This window comes from Hypanus sabinus, chromosome 12, assembly GCF_030144855.1.
Source record: "Hypanus sabinus isolate sHypSab1 chromosome 12, sHypSab1.hap1, whole genome shotgun sequence".
Classification (NCBI taxonomy): Eukaryota; Metazoa; Chordata; class Chondrichthyes; order Myliobatiformes; family Dasyatidae; genus Hypanus; species Hypanus sabinus.
In genome coordinates, this window is record NC_082717.1 from 10,503,995 (window position 1) to 10,521,192 (window position 17,198).

At 46.6% G+C, this 17,198-nt stretch overlaps 1 protein-coding gene across 2 annotated transcripts in view; it reads left to right on the forward strand.

The window, feature by feature from the left end:
* Positions 1-10,220: 10,220 nt before the first annotated feature.
* hivep2a (HIVEP zinc finger 2a) overlaps positions 10,221-17,198 on the forward strand; it is a 236,380-nt gene continuing 229,402 nt past the window's right edge. Inside the window, exon 1 of one of the 2 annotated variants that reach the window (XM_059985531.1) lies at positions 10,221-10,325. The gene's annotated coding sequence lies outside the window, so the exon portion shown is untranslated. Of the gene's footprint in view, positions 10,326-10,421; positions 10,483-17,198 lie in introns of those variants that run through there. The other variant, XM_059985532.1, reaches the window with a different exon arrangement.

The following is a 17,198-nucleotide window of genomic DNA, read 5'->3' on the forward strand; positions in this document are numbered from 1 at the left end:
GTGACATACAGTACAGTTACTTCGATAATAAATTTACTTTGAACTTTGAACAGCAGCCCGTGGGTCCCACATGGCAGAACTGGTTCTGAATTGTCCAGCACTTCACACCAACGGACGTTTGAAGAACATTTGGTGCACTTTCACCTCACACATTAACAACGTGAACTCCTCCATTAGATTCTCGGCTGGACTCAATCCCAAGTGTACATTGCTTTTATGTAAGCCATCCGAAGCACTTGATTACACTCCAGTCTGCAGCTCGTTCTCTAGCTACCCGTTATTCTATATTTAAACCTTCAGAACCCCTTGATTAGATTCCAGGCCTGAGAGAGTGGTGGAAGCGGAGATGATAACAGCTTTTCAGAAGTGTCTAGACAAGCACTTGAAACATTCAGGCACAGAAGGAATTGAAACTCGGTTTATTATCGTCACATGTACAGACCAGGTGCTGGAAGATGGGATTATTATTAATGAGTGCAGAATGGTTGGTATGATGAGCTATGTTGGTTTATTACTGTCACATGCTCTAAGGTACAGTGAAAAACTTTGTATTGCATGCCATGAATTGGGATCATTTCATTACAACTGTGCATTGAGGTTGTACAAGGGGAAAAAATAACAGTGTTCAGAGTAAAGTGTTGCAATCGCAGAGGAAGTGTAGTGTTGGCAGACTATGAGGCTGTGACGAGGTGGATTAGGAGGTCAGGTGTCTGTTTTGTCATACTAGGGGACTGTTCGATAGTCCTACGACAATGAACTAGAAGCTGTCCTTGAGCCCGATGGGGCGTGCTTTCAGCGTTTTGTATCTTCTGCCTGAAAGGAGGGGAGAGAAGAGAGAGTGCCGGGGGTGATTATATTGGCTGCTTTACAGAGTCCATGGTGGGGAGGCTGGTTCTCATGATTTGCTGAGCTGCAGCTCCTTGCTGTCATGTGCAGAGCAGTTGGAAACTAAGCCATGATGCAGCCAGATAGGATGCTCTCTATGGTGCATCGATAAATTTGTTAAGGGTCAACGAGGGCATACCAAATTTCTTTAGCTTCCTGAGGAAGGAGAGATGCTGGTGCGCTTTCTGGGCCGTGACATCAATGTGGTGGACCAGGCCAGGACATCAGTGACATTCGCACCCAGGAACTTGAATTTCTCAACCCGCTCAGACTCAACACTGTTAATGTAGACAGGAGGGGGTGAGAAGCAAAGAAGTAATTGGAGGCAGACACTAGCTGGAGAACGGGGGAAGAATAGACAACTGTTGGTTGTTGTCTTTCATAATGTTGGCAACTTTCCCGAGGACCGTAGACAAAGTCCATCAAGGGGAGGCTGGCCTCTGTGATGAGTTGAGCAGAGACCACAGCTCTTTGCAGTTCCTTACAGTCATGGGCAGAGCTATCACAGCAAGCCGTGATGCATCCAGAGAGGATGATTATCTGAAAGAGTGCTTTCTAGGGGTACTTCCTACACAGATCATCTTCAAAACTTCCAGATTGTTTAATGTGATTTCCAGTAAAGGATCTGATGCAACACAAAATAAACACAATAAGATAAAGAACACAACAATGACAAAAATAATACATAAGATAGCATATACATAGATTGTATGTTCAGAAAATGACACTAGGCATGGGAGTGTCTGTACATAAAGTGACTCTAATAGGAAATGAGGAAGTAGTGGTGGTTGGAGGTGTGAAGGGATGGGTTAGTGGGTGGAGGTGTTGATCAGATTTACTGCTTGGGGAAAGTAACTGTTTCTGAGTCTGGTGGTCCTAGAATGGATGCTACATAGCCTCCTCCTAGATGGAAATGGGACATTGTGTGTGTGTGTGTGTGTGTGTGTGTGTGTGTGTATTGGAAAGCCAGCTTTGTGCCCATGAGACCCCCATCACCCAGGACATGCATTGTTCTCATTGTTACCATCACAAAGAAGGTACAGGCCTCTGAAGGCACACACTTATTGATTCAGGAACAGCTTCTTCATCTCTGCCATTTAATTTTGGAATGGACAATGAACCCATGAACACTACCTCACTAGTTTTATTTATTATTTCTGTTTTTGCACCATTAATCTAATATACATACAAATACTTATCATAATTCATGTTTTTCTCCATTATTATGCAATGCAAAGTACTGCTGCACCGAAGACAACAAATTTCATGACAGACAAGAGAAAATCTGCAGATGCGGGAAATCCAAGCAACACACACAAAATGCTGGAGGAACTCAGCAGGCCAGGCAGCATCTATGAAAAAGAATACAGTCGAAGTTTTGGGCCGAGATCCCTCAGAAGGATTTCATGACATAAGCCTGTGATATTAAACCTGATTTTGATTTTAATCTTGAAATGTAAAAAGCAGAAACCTACAGTTAAAATGTAGATGTATTATACAGATGTTACAGCCAAACTTTTCATTTGTTGCCTTTTGTGACACTCGGGAATATGCTTCAAACCATGTGTAACCTATTTGATAGGATTACAGTCTGTAATCACTCTCCCTTTTCTATTGTTCTATATATAAATCACCAGAACCTCTCAATTAGATTACAGCTGGTAATGTTGTTAATGGTGTCTATTCTGTCTGAGCTCATATCAATTACAAAAAAGGCTGCATTACCAGAAAGCAACAAACCACTTTCTTATTCCAACTCCGAAATATATTGTCAGCGTTCCACTATGTGCATTTTCCTTAAAGCTGGTCACAGTTTCTCTTGTTAGCTCATTTCCATTATCCCGCACCATCACATTCCCCCAACACTGCACTGCACTATAAAAACTTTAAACCTCTTTTGATAATGCTGTTTACATTGTAAATACATGCTAGTATTTACATATTTATGCATATTTTATTTCATATCCATACTTCATTTTTAATCTAATTTGTTATTCTTTATCAGTGTTGTTTCATAAGATGTAAGAGCAGAATTAGCCTATTTGGCCCATCGTTTGCTCCACCATTTCACCATGGCTGATCCATTTCCCTCTCAGCCCCAATTTCCTGCCTTCCCTCCATATCCCTTCATGCTCTGACCAATCACGAATCTATCAACCTCTGCCTTAAATATACATAAAGACTTGGCCTCCATAGCAACCTATGATAATGAATTCCACAGATCCACCACTCTCTGGAAAAGAATACAGTCATCCTCATCTCTGCCTCCTCATCTCTGTTCAAAAAGGACACCCCTCTATTTTAAGGCTGTGTCCTCTGGTCTTAGATTCCCTCACCATTTGAGACATCCACTCCACAGCCACTCTATCAAGGCCTTTCAACATTTGATAGGTTTCAATGAGGTCATCCCTCATTCTTCTAAATTCCAGTGAGTACAGACCCAGAGCCATCAAAAGCTCTGCATCTGACAAGCCTTTCAATCCTGAAAAAATTTTCATGAACCTCCTTTGAACCCTCTCCAATGTCGTCACATCCTTTCTTAGATAAGGGGCCCAAAACTACTCATAATATTCCAAGTGAGGTCTCACCAGTGCTTTATAAGGACTCAGCACTACAGCCTTGCTTTTACATTCTAGTCCTCCTGAAATGAATGCTGACAATGCATTAGCCTTCCTCACCTCTGATTCAATCTGCAAATTAACCTTAAGGAAATTTTGCACTGGGACTCCAAAATCCCTTTGCATCTCAGATTTTTGTATTTTCTCTCCATTTAATAAAATAGTCTACATTTTTATTTCTTCTGCCAAAGTGCATGACCATGCACTTACCAACACTGTATTCCATCCACCACTTCTTTGCCCATTCTCCTAATCTGCCAAAGTCCTCCTGCAGCTTCTTGACTTCCTCAGAACTACCTGTCCCTCCAGCTATCTCCGTACTGTTCATTGTGTTTGTTGCATGTCACACCCTGACCAACACTCCGCAGCAAACTCCCAATATATGTAAATGTACATGTGAATAAAGGTGATCCTTGGTCCTTGATCTTTGAACTAGCAGCATGGTTAACTTCACATACCTCGACTCAGAACTGATTCCACAACCTATAGACTAAATTTCAAGGATTATACAACTCATGTTCTCAGTATTATTTATTTTTTATTTGCACGATTTGTCTTCTTTTGCACATTAGTACTTAACCAGTTTTTGTTTATATGTCATTTTTAATAAATTCTATTGTATTTCTTTATTTTCCTGTAAATGCCCGCACCTGCAAAAAGCTGAATCTCAGGGTTTAATTATCCTTTGATAATAAACTTACTTTGAGTACTGAATTTTGAAAGAAACCCCATTTGACTCAGTTAAGTGATGCCCATGATTGTAATGGCAGGATTCCTGTTTGGATCCTTGAACTCATGATGATCCTCCAATTAATTTTTAATTCTGCTTCTGCTGTGAAAACCGTGCTCCACCGTAAGTGGTTTCACTTGAAGCTGAGATGCCAGAGATAGTTGTGTAAAGAAAAGCCTTCACAAAAACTCAAAGCACTTCTCAGCTCCTGAGATATCCCGCTGACCAGCGTGTACACTGTTCTGCCCACCACTGACAGCATCGATAGGAGGTGATGCCCCATCTAGCATCGAGGATCCCCACCATCCTGGCCATGCCCTCTTCCCACTGCTACTACCATCAGGAGGTGCACGCCACGCATGCAGCAGGTCAGCAGGTCAGGCATGCCTGACGTCCTGTGCCACCAGGTTCATGAACAGTTACTTCCCTACAACTATCAGGTCATTGAACTAACCTGTACCACACAAACCCTCCATCAGCAAAACGGCACTACGGCTCACCTTTTGCATTACCATGAACTTGTCTCCAGTTGTGTCTCTGATTTAGCACTGAGGTCTTTTATTTTTAGTTCTTAGAGATCAAAAACAGAACATGGACGGATGGGAGGGGTATGGAGGGCTATGGTCCCGGTAGAGTTCAGTGGCGCTAGGTGGAATAACTGCCTAGATGGGCAGAAGGTCCTGTTTAAGTGTTGTGGTGATTCATGACTCTATGACTGCATGAGAGGAAGGAATTTTAAAAGGAATCTGAGTGTTTGGATTTTTTTTTACACAGGGAGTCATTGATATCTGGAAAGCATTGCCAGAGGAAATAGGGAAGACAGATGTAATTATTCTGTTTAAGAGGCATTTGAACAGACACTTCAATAGGCAAGGCTCAGAAGAGTATGTTTTTTACCAAGTGAGGCGGGGTGGGGGGGGGGGGGGGGTTACCTGAAACACACTTCCAGTGAGAGTGGTGCAAGAGACGTTGACATCGTTTAAGAATGTCTAGACAAGCACTTGACTCACTTGAGCATGAATGGTTACTGGCTAAGTACAGGAAAATAAATATGAAGCACTGCCTCCAGAAGGGAACTTCCATTATCAAAGATCCCCATCGTCCAGGACACACCACCTTCTCGCGGTTACCACTGGCCAGGAGCTTACAGAAGCCTGAGATCCCACACAACCAGCATGAACAACAGATCCTTCACTTTATAAACTCCAGAGATTCTGCAGATGCTGGAAATCTAGAGTAGCACACACAAAACGCTGGTGAACTCAGCAGGTCAGGCAGCATCTATAGAGGAGGACAAACAGTTGACATTTTGGGCAGTGATCATTCATGAGGACCATAAGTAGATGCCCTCAAGGAAAAGATGAGGGCTGCCTACTCCATCTCTTCAGTGAGTTAATGGAAGGTGTAACTACCATTAAAGTGAAGCAGCCATCTTCCAAGTCTTCACATTGAATATACAAGAAATGAACCATTTCACCCGATGCACAATAGAATAATGTTCTCAACAAAGGCCATTGTGCAGCAATTCAGATGGAGACACGGTGACCCCTCACTGCCCAGGGACCTTGATTTTATTTAGAGATACAACACAGTAATAGCCTTGAGCCTGTGCTGCGCAATTACATCCAGGTGACCAATTAATTAAGGGACTGTGGGAGGAAACTGGAGCACCTGGAGGAAGCCCACACAGTCCCAGGGAGAATGTACAAACCCCTTACTGGCAGTGGTGGGAATGGAACCCAGGTCGCCTGTGCTGTAACGCATTGTGCTAACCACTGCGCTACCCTGCTGCCCTATTCACACAATTCGTTTACATTCACTCCTTCACGAGATGTGGATGTCAATGGAGTGACCAGCATTTGGTTCCTCCCTCAAGTTTCCCTTGAACTGAATGGCTCAGTGGAGCATTTCAGCAGGAGGTTCAATGATTTGGACTATGGTATTAATGGACTTCCGGCTAAATTTGCCGATGATATAAAAATAGGTGGAGGAATAGGAAGTGTTGAGGAAACAGAGAGCCTGCAGAAAGACTTATAGTTTAGGGGAATGGGCAAAGAAGTAGCAAATGAAATACAATGTCGGAAAGCGTACCCTAAAAGTTAACTTCCAGGTTGAGTCAGTTGTGAAGAAGGTGAATGCAATGTTGGCTTTCATTTCTAGAGGTATAGAATATAAGAGCAGGGATGTGATGTTGAGGCTCTATAAGGCACTCGGGAGACCACACTTGGAGTAATGTGGATGGTTTTGGGCTCCTTATTTTAGAAAGGATATATTGACATTGGAGAGGGTTCAGAGAAGATTCATGAGAATTATTCCAGGAATGAAAGGGTTACCGTATGAGGAATGTCTGGCAGATCTTGGGCTGTATTCCCTGGAGTTCAGGAGAATGAGGAGGGATCTGATAGAATCATTCCAAATGTTGAAAGGCCTGAGCAGATTAGATATAGCAAAGTTAATTCCCATGGTAGGAGATTCTAGGACAAGAGGGCATGACTTCAGAATTGAAGGACGTCCTTTTAGAACTGAGATGTGTAAAATTACTTTAGTCAGAGGATAATAAATCTGTGGAATTTGTTGCCACAAGCGGCTGTGGAGGCCAAGTCAATGGGTGTACTTAAAGCGGAGATAGATAGGTTCGTGATTAGCCAGGGCATCAAAGGGTATGGAGTGAAAGCAGGGGAGTGGGGATGACTGGAAGAATTGGATCAACCCATGATGGAATGGCAGAGAAGACTCGAAGGGCTGAATGGCCTACTTCGGCTGCTATATCTAATGGTCCCATGGTCTTATGTTCAGGGCTGGACATGTTATTGAGCGTCAAAGTCACAATCAGGAGCCCTCCCTGAGCCCATGAAACAGGAATGGAAGGGAGCATCCCTCAAAGCCCGACAGCAATAAGTCAGCAATGTATAGCCAGTCAGTGGTAGTCCTCCATGGACACCTCAATGTCGTGATAGACCAACAATCTTCAGGCAGACCAAAGGGCATCTTTCACCAAGTTGATCATCTGCCATGGTACCCAACAACAATAGGAAATCTGTGCTTCAAATTATCCACCATTGTCCCTGTTCCAAAAAGGACCAAAGTAACATGCCTGAAAGACTGGTGTTCTGTCGCACTCACCTGAATAACAAGCAAATGTTTTGAGAGGCTGGTCAAGGATCACATCCACAGCTTGCTACCACCCACAATGGACCCGCTACAATTCGCCTACCGACACAACCGATCAACAGATGACACAATAGCCACTGCTATACGTACCGTCCTTACACATCTGGAGAAGAAGGATGCTTATGTAAGAATGCTGTTGTGGACTATATTTTAGCATTCAACACCATAATTCCATCCAGGCTCGACAGGAAGCTCAGAGACCTTGGCCTTCACCCTGCCTTGTGCAGCTGGATCCTGTCAGATCGCTGGCAGATGGTAAGAGTGGGCTCCCTCACCTCTGCCCTTCTGACTCTCAACACAGGAGCCCCTCAGGGCTCTGTACTAAGTCTCGTCCTTTGCTCCCTGTACACCCGTGACTGTGTTGTCACCCACAGCTCTAATCTACCAATTAAATTTGCCAATGACACTACAGTGATTGGCCTAATCTCAAACAATAACGAGGTGGCCTACAGGAAAGAGGGCATCTTTCTGACACAGTGGTGTCAAGAAAACAACTTCTCCCTCAGTGTTGTGAAAACAAAGGAGCTGGTTGTGGACGACAGGAGGAATGGAGACGGGCTAACCCCCTATTGACATCAATAGATCTGGGGTTGAGTGGGTAAACAGCTTTAAGTTCCTCAATATCCACATCACCAAGGATCTCACATGGTCTGTACACCCCAGCTGTGTGTTGGAAAAGGCACAGCAGCACCTCTTTCATCTCAGACAGTTAAGGAAGTTTGGTATGGGTCCCCAAATCCTAAGAACTTTCTACAGGGGCACAATTGAGAGCATCCTGACTGGCTGCATCACTGCCTGGCATGGGAACTGTACCTCCCTTAATCACAGGATTCTGCAGAGAGGGGTGCAGACAGCCCAGTGCATCTGTAGTTGTGAACTTCCCATGATCCAGGACATTTACAAAGACAGGTGTGAGAAAATGGCCAAAAGGAGCACTGAGAACCTGAGCCACCCCAACCACAGCTGCCACCATCAGGGAAACGGTACCACAGCATAAAAGTCAGGACCAACACGCTCCGGGATAACTTCTTCCACCAGACCATCTGACTGCTTAATTCACGCTGATTTGAGTGTTCTATCTATTATAAATTACTATGATCGCACATTGCACATTTAGATGGAGAGGTAATGTAAAGATTTTTACTCCTCATGTGTGTGAAGGATGTAAGAAATAAAGTCAATTCAATTCAATTAATTGGTCACATGGATGTAATTGGGCCATGCTGGCTCATTGGTCTAGAAAGGCCTGTTACCGTGTGGTAAATCTCTAATATAAAGTTCTATAGTGACAGAGAAAGTGAAGTTCAGGTAGACAATAAGGTGCAAGGCCGCGACAAGTTAGATTGTAAGGTCAAGAGACAGTCGTATCGTATTAAAGGTCCGTGCAATATTTTCAATACAGGGTGGGAGAAGCTGCCTAGGCGGCTGTGGAGGCCAAGTCATTGGATAGATTGAAAGCTGAGGTTGATAGGTTCTTGATTAGTAAAGCCTTAAAGGCTATGGGGAGAAACCGGGAGAATGGAGATGAGAGGGATTATAAATCAGCCATGCTGGAATGGTGGAACAGGCTCGATGGGTTGAATGGACTATTTCTGCTCCCGTGTCTTATAGTCTTACTGTACCAGGGAACCATTCAATGGTCTCATAACAGTGGGGTAGCCGCTGTTTTTGAGACTGGTGGTATGTGCTCTCAGGCTTTTGTATCTTCTGCCAAACGGGAGGGAGAGAACAGGGAATGTCTGGGATGGTTGGGATCTTTGATTATGATGGCTGATTTACTGAGCTAGTGAGATGTGAGTCCATGGAGGAGAAACTGGTTTCTGCGGCACGGATTTGGAGAGGGTTCAGACGACGTTAACGAGAATGATTCCGTGAATTAAAAGGTTAACGTATGAGGAGTGTTTGATGACTGGGCTTGTACTCGCTGGAGTTTAGCAGAATGAGGGAGGTGGAGGGGTGTCATTGAAACCAATCAAATATTGAAAGGCCTGGATAGAGTGGATATAGAGAGAATGTTTCCCATATGGGGGAGTCTCGGACAAGGGGTTACAGCCTGAGACAGAAGGACGTTTCTTTAAAACAGAGATGAGGATGAATTTCTATAGCCAATAGAGGGTTGTGAATCTGCCACAAACGTCTGTGGAGACCATGTCATTGAGTATATTCAAAGTGGAGGTTGATAGGTCCTTGATTAGTAAGCGTGTCAACGGCTATAGGGAAAATAAATCAGCCATGATAGAATGGCAGAGCTGACTCGACGGGCCGATCGGCCCGATCCTGTTTCTGTGGTTTCTGGTCCCCGTGTGCTGAGCGCCACTCTCTGCAGCGAGCATCGCAGGGGTTAACAGCTCGCACACGAGGCTGTGTTTTTCCTCCAGCGGCTGGTGACGGCATATTCCTGTCACAATGACATTCAACTCTGGCTCGGGGGAATCAGTGAAGGTCGAATGCATGTGTGAGTGTGTGTATGTTTGTAGAGAGGCTATCCTGCCGGTATTTCCACACACACACACACGTAACTCCCAACCCTGCCCCCCCCCCCCCGTTCAATGCTAAGGTCAAACGTGCAATTCCTTCAACCCGCCGTTGGCAATGACTGATTTCCCTGATAAGATTCCGTCTATGGTTATAAAACTTTGATTAAGATAGCTCTCTGTTTGATATTCCTTTTCGCCCCCCCGCCTCTCTCTGTGGGACCAGTAGTGGCGTTGCGCCTCACTGAGCGCCGCGCTGGGAGATCCAACAACGTCACGGAACCGAGTCTCCAAGATTTTTTTTCAAACAATTTCTATTCTGGGAATTACTGCCAGGAATAGCCCGTCAGCCGACAACACACACACACACACACACACACAACCCGTGCACCGAGGGACAGGAACCGGAGAGAAGAGAGGCGAGCAGCGAGAATCCCCCTCTTGCAGGTGAATTAAATCATGTAAAACCGAGGAATACGCCCACTAAACCGACAGGCGCGAATGATCTGTACCGTGACAATCACCTTCCCCCCCCCCCCCCCCCGCGGGTTGGGTTGTTTTCAAAATAACTTTTGTCGGGGAAAGCCGGGATTTGTTTCTTGCGGTAAGATTTTTTTTTCTTTCCTTAATGTTTTATATATAAATATATAATGTGTCTTTTTTTCCTCTGGAAGGGAGATTGCAACCGAACTGCAACGTTGTTCTTGCACGGAAAAAAAAAATAATTTATATTGCAGTAGTAACCCGGACGGCGAAAGGGCGAATGGAGAGGATTTTTTGCTGTAACGCAGTAGAATCCCCGGGTTCACCGGGAGGGGGGAGGGGACGTGTGGGAAACACCCTTAGCCGAGGGGAGATCTGTACAAGGATGTGAGCCGGTGAACCGGGTCGAGTCGATAGCGAGGACTGATGGCTGTTACATGTCACCCTGAGTAAATAATATTGTTAGTGGCTGTTTCCGTGTCGGTGCCGCTGTCATGTACTAGACCAGATACCGGCCACTCCGGTTTGATCCTGGTTTCCCCGATCCCGGTTCTAAACCTGAGACTGGACCCGGGTGATTACTCCCGTTCTAGTCCGTGACCCTGACCCGCTGACCCGTGTAGTTGCTCTGGATTTAGCCTGGATGCCGACCCCGAACTGTTTTTCCGGTTTTAACCCCGTTCCTGACCCTAATTACTCCGGTTGCAGTCCGGGACCCCGGCCTGGTTTAGTGACACGATTTTAGTCCCGGTCTTGACCCCCCACCTCCCCACGGATCTTTGCTGTGAATCCAGTCCTGGCTCCCGGCCGGGTTATTGCTCCGGTTCTAGTCCGGGATTCCGGCCCAGGTCATTGCACCCGGCTCGTTGCTCTGGTTCTCCGGTTCCTGCCCGGATTATTGGTCCCGGTTTGTTGCTCCGGTTCCAGTCTGGATCCTAGATCGGGTTATTGCCTCCGTGTCGTTGCACCGGTTCTATCTCAGGATCCCGGCGCGGGTCATTTGGAGTCGTTACTCCGATTCTGATGGGGGATCCCAGACCGGGTTGTCCCGGCTTAAGGCAGCCCGGTTGCTGGCCCGGCTCCAGTTCATGTCCCTCCCCGGACCCGGCTGCCGGTGTTTCGGAAGAGCCTGTGTGGGCGGACCCTGGAGCGGTTCCGGGAATGTTTCCATGACGCGCTCGGAGAGGGAGGGCTCTCCGGGGGGCTGGTGCCGGGGAAACGGCACCCCCGGCCAGACGCCGACCGCCTTTCCCAGCCTGCGTGCGCGACCGGCTGGGTTCACCCTCCCCTGGGTCGGTGTGGACACACCAAGCAGCCGACCCTCATTCTCCAGTCACCTTGCCCTGCAAAGGAACTCCTTATCGCAGTCTCCGCCCGCTGTTGGCCAGGCACAGACACGGCCTCGCTCGTAAACAGTTAAAGGCTGGATCAGAGGCGGCTGGGTGTAACTGAGTGACACGGGGGATTTCCCCGGGGTTGGAAGATCAATATGGGAGTTAGGAGATTCCCCGTCAGGGAGAGGAAACGCCGCGGCGCTTTGTGTATTTGTGAGTGTGTGTGTGTGTGGACTGCGTGCAGTTGTTTAAATTAATCATACTTTGTATTCGTTCTGTTTGTCCCGCCGAGTCGCTTCTCAGCATTCCCAGGGTCCGGCCGCTGGGACGGGAGGGAGCGACAGACGGCGGGAGAGGGGCGAGATTCAGGATTATTTAATGTCATTTGTCTGTACACGAGTGTGAAGGAGAACGAAATGATTATCAGACGCAGCGCAGAGGACACAATAATCATAAATACTTACAATTAGCTAATAGCACCAGACCATAAAGCATAGGCGTAGAGTCGGGCATTCGGCCCATCCCGACTGCTTCGCCATTTCCATCATGGCTGATTTATTGTCCCTGTCAACACTATTCTCCTGTCTTCTTCCCGTAATCCTGACTAATCAAGAAACTATCAACCTCCGCTTTAAATTTATCCGATCACTTGGCCTCCACGGCAGTTTGTGGCAACGAATTCCACAGATTCGCCACTCTCTGGCTAACGAAATTCCTGTCTCCATTCTAAAGGGCGGCCTTCAGTTGAGGGGGTGGTGCACGAGACCAGAACAGGATAAATATAAACACATAAGACAGCTCATATACATTGGTTGTGTGTCCATAAAGTGACGCTCGGTGCAGGAGTGTCTGTACTTGCGGTGACTCCGGCAGGAGGATAAAGTAGTGGGGAATGGGGAACCTGTACGTGAGGGGAGGTTGGTGGTTCACAGTGAGCCGGCGGAGCTATGCCTTCCTTTTGATCGTAGTTCTGGTGGTTGGCCATTACAGCTGACGCCTTTAATCCGTTTCATTCATGGCAAGAGGGCGTTTGGCCCATTGCGTCGATGTTAGCCCGAAATTGTCCCCTTTCCCAGCTCTTGGTTGATATTTGATGTGAGGTTTCAACCTGACACGACGACGATTCCTCTTCCCCGCCCCCACCGCTCCCCACAGTCGCTGCTCGACCCGCTGAGTTCTTCCAGCAGACCGGTTGTTGCTCCCGATTCCGGCATTTGCTGTACCCTGTGTGTCACACACTGCTGTCATGGCGGACTGTGGCTTTTTAAACGCTAATGTTATAAGTGTGTGTATGTGTTTGTTTCTGCGTGTCTATGCGTGTGTCGCTCTTGCTCTTCCCCTCCTTCTATGTGTCTATCTGTCTACCTGTGTGAGTGTGTGTGTGTCTATCTCCCACCCTATGCGTGTGTCTATCTGTTTCTTTCTCTGTGTCTCTCTACCTGTCTATGTATCCCCTCCCTGTTTCTCTGTCTACTCTACTCCTATATATCTCTGTCCCTGTACCTGTTTGTGTGTGTGTGTGTCTGTATCTGTCTCCATGCTGATGTGTGGATGTACCCATTGTGCATTTGCTGCCCCTGATCTGACAAGGCTTCAGTTGGCACAGCTGGTACCACTAGTGCCTCTGGTGACCCAACTTCAGCACGTACTGACTTCAGCTATGTAACACTTGCATGATCTCCTTGCTGGTTTCCCAGGGACACCAAAAGGACCTGTGGGTTGGCGGGTTGATCCAGAGCTGTAAATTACCCCCTGTGTGTACGTGAGGGGTCAGCCTGGTGGCGGAGCTGATGGAAATGTGGGGGAGAATCAAATGGGATGATTTGCCGCATAGAGATGTCGGTTCTGTATTACACCGTGTTAGGAGTGTTTGCGCAGCTGAACTTCCTGTCCTGGAGTTCAGTACTTCCTTTACCGACCGCCAGATGGTTACTGAAGGAATCACTTCAATTGCAACAAAGGCCTACAGACCAGATGCTGATAACTGAGGACAATGATTGGCACTGGCCAGTTGGGCCAAATTGTTCCTTTACCTGCATTATGACTCTAGCCTTCATGGGTGCTCCGGTTTCCCCCCACATTCGAAAGATAGGCAGCTCAGTAGATTAATTGCTCACCAGGGGTACTTCGGTGGTGTAGGCTCATTGGCCCGTTACTGTGCTGTAACAAAAATACATTTCGTTAGTCATAGAACCAGACTCAAATGGTTCATGCTGACCAACATTCCCATTTGGCCCATATCCCAGTCTAAGCAGGGTTCCCAACCTTTTTAATGTCATCAGCCAAAGGGTCTATGGGCCCCAGTTAGGGAACGCCTTTCCTGTTCTTTTGAAGTCTAGAAGAATGAGGGGTGATGTCAGAAAACCTAGCGAATATCGAAAGGCCTAGACAGAATGGATGCGCAGAGGATGTTTTCTGTAGTCAGGGAGTTTAGGACCAGAGGCCTCAGAATAGGACATCTGTTTAGAACAGAGATGAGGAGAAATTTCTTCAGCAAGAAGGTGGTGAACCTGTGGAATTCATTGCCAAAAATGGCTGTGGAAGCCAAATCATTGGTAATTTTGAAGTGGAGGATCGCAGATTTTTGATTAGCGAGGCCATCAAAGGTTACTGGGAGAAGGCAGAGGAATGCTGCTGAGAGTGAAAATATATCAACTATGATGAAATGGCAGAGCAGACGTGATGGACTGAATGGCCTCATTCAGCTTCATTTTGTGCTCTGGTCTATCTATGTTCCTGTCCATGTACCTTTTAAATGTAGTTAATGTGCCTGCCTCAACCACTTCCTCAGTCAGCTCATTCCACATACTGAATATCCTCTTTCTGATATGACTTCCCCTCAGTTTCTTAGGAAATCTCTTCCCTCTACTGTAAACTCATGCTGTCTTGGTTTTGATTCCCCAGTCTGGGACAAAGGCAATTTCACCCCATCTCTTCCCATCATGACTTTATACAACCTCCATAAAGTCAGCTCAGTTTTCAACGCTCTCATGAATGAAATCTCAACCTATTTCCATAACTTAGTTCCTTGAAATCTGTCAATCTCTTTGTAAATCTCCTCCATAGCCTTTCCATCTTAATGGCATCTTTTCTAGAGTCATAGAGCACTGTGGCAAGGAAATAAGGCCTCTGGCTCATCTAGTCCATGCTGAACTGTTATTCTGCCTAGTCCCAGCAACACTGCAACATTTTAGCCCCCTGTACTTCAATCCCACCCAATCTAATTTTTCCTTACACCTCAAATTCTCCAGTCTTGGTAATATCCTTGTGAATCCTTTAGTTATGGAGCACTACAGCACAGAAACAGAACTTTCAGCCCATCTAGTCTGGGGAAAGTTGTTATTCCACACAGTCCTATTGACCCACACCTGGACCATATCCCTCCATGCCTCTCCCACCAATGTACTTATCCAAACTTCTCTTAAATATTGCAGTTGAACGTGCAGCCACCACTTCCACTGGCATCTTTCTCCATCCTTGCACTGTCTTCTGAGTGAAGTTTTCCCCTCAAGTTCTCCTTAAGTAAAAGCACGGCTGTAATGCTAGGGCTTTATAAAGCACTGGTGTGACCTCACTTGTACCTCTTTCTTAGAAAGGATGTGTTGATATTAGAGAGGGTTCAGCGGAGATTCATGAGAATGATTCTAGGATTGAAAGGCATGTCATATGAAAAGCGTTTAATGACTCTGGGCCTCTACTCACTGGAATCCAGAAGAATCGGTGGCGGGGGGAGGGAATCCCATCAAATGTTGAAACGCCTCAATAGAGTAGATGTGCAGAGGATGTTTCCTATGGTGGAGGGATCTTAAGACCAGAGGACGCAGCCTCAGAATGGAGGGTTGTCCTTTTAGAATGGAGATGAGGGCAAATTTCTCTAGCCAGAGAAGGGAGAATCTGTGGAATTCATTGCCACAGGTGGCTGTGGAGGCCAAGTCATTGGGTACATTTTAGATTCTTGATTAGTCAGAGCATGAAGGGATATGGGGAGAAGGCAGGAGATTCCTCCAGCGTTTTGTGTGCGTGTGTGTTACTGGAGAAACTCAGGAGGTCAGGCAGCATCTATGGAGAAGAATAAACAGTCGAAGTTTTAGGGCCTGGAAAGGACTGGGGCAGAAGCTAGAATAAAAAGGGGGAGGAGTACAAACTAGTAGTAGTAGTTGAGATCGGGGAGGGGGAATGCGTGTTCTTGGGGAACCAAGTAAAAACTGTCATGTGTTAGGTGGTAGGAGAGAAGAGTGGACCATGGAGAATGGGAAGGTGGAGGGACACCAGAGGGAGATGATGAGAAGGGAAGAGGTGAGAGGGGAATGCTAAAAAGAGAGAAGGGGGAGCAATTGTTGGAAGTTAGAGAAGTTGATGTTCATGCCATCAGGAATCCTTCATCCTGAGAGTGGCCTTATCATGGCAATAGAGGAAGGAATGAGCAACCTTTCAGAATGGGAATGAGAAGCTGAAGAGGTTTAGTTTAACTTGGTATTGTGATTTGCAAAAGTAATCTGGACCAAAGGACCTGTTCCTGTGCTGTACTGTTCAAAGTTCAGTTCTGTTAATAGCTCTGTGCCCAAGTACAGCCTGGAAGATCCTGAATCGTGCAGTAAACTGGATGGTGCACTGGAGAGCAGTTGTTGAACTCAAACTCCCAGGATCTAACACGCTTCTGACTGGAGGAATTTAATTTGTTGAATGGTTGCTTTATTTATATAAGCAACCAGGTAGCTGACAATAATGATGTCTGCTGCAATTCATTTTAATTTCAAGTGCTGCTGTGAGAAATCTTATTTCTGATGTCCAGAAATCTCTCTTCACAATTCTGTCTCTTTGTGTGTGTCTCCCCTCACCTCCACCCACCCTCTCTGCCCCCTCTCCCCCACCTCCCCACAATACTCCCCACCTCCTCCCATCACTCCAACCCCTCCCACAATACCTTCTCCTCCCCCTCCGTCATCCTCCTCCCTCTCTTCCACTCTCGCGTCTCCCTCTTCCCCCTCTCTCCACCTACCTCTGTCTCGGTCTCTCTCTCTTTCTGTTTATATGTATCTCTCCCCCTCTCTGTGTGTGTCCATTTCTCTCCGCGTGTGTGTGTGTTTATCTCCCTCTCACTCACCTCCCCCATCTCCCTCATTTTCTCTCCATCTCCCCAGCTCCTCCTGCAGCCCTCTGGCCAATGTTCACCGGCAGCTAGGTTTAGGCATTCAGGACAGGACGTTTCCCCCTCTCCCACCCTCGCCGGCACTCAGCCCTCCCCTAACAAGCTCCAGACATGCTTCTTCGAGTTTGTTTTGATGTACTAAGTGCAATGAAAGGCTTTCCTTAACCTACCATCTGCAGTCGAGGTCTCAGTGATGGCAGGTAGTGCTATCAGTGCTATGGAGGGTTACAGGAAGTGCCGAGAAGGCCTGCCTGACCTGTCGAGCGTTTCTGACGTTTACTGATGACACTGGGGTCAGGTCGTCCATCTAAACAGCGGCAGTGCTGATGAATAAAGGCTCTAATCCATGACGGC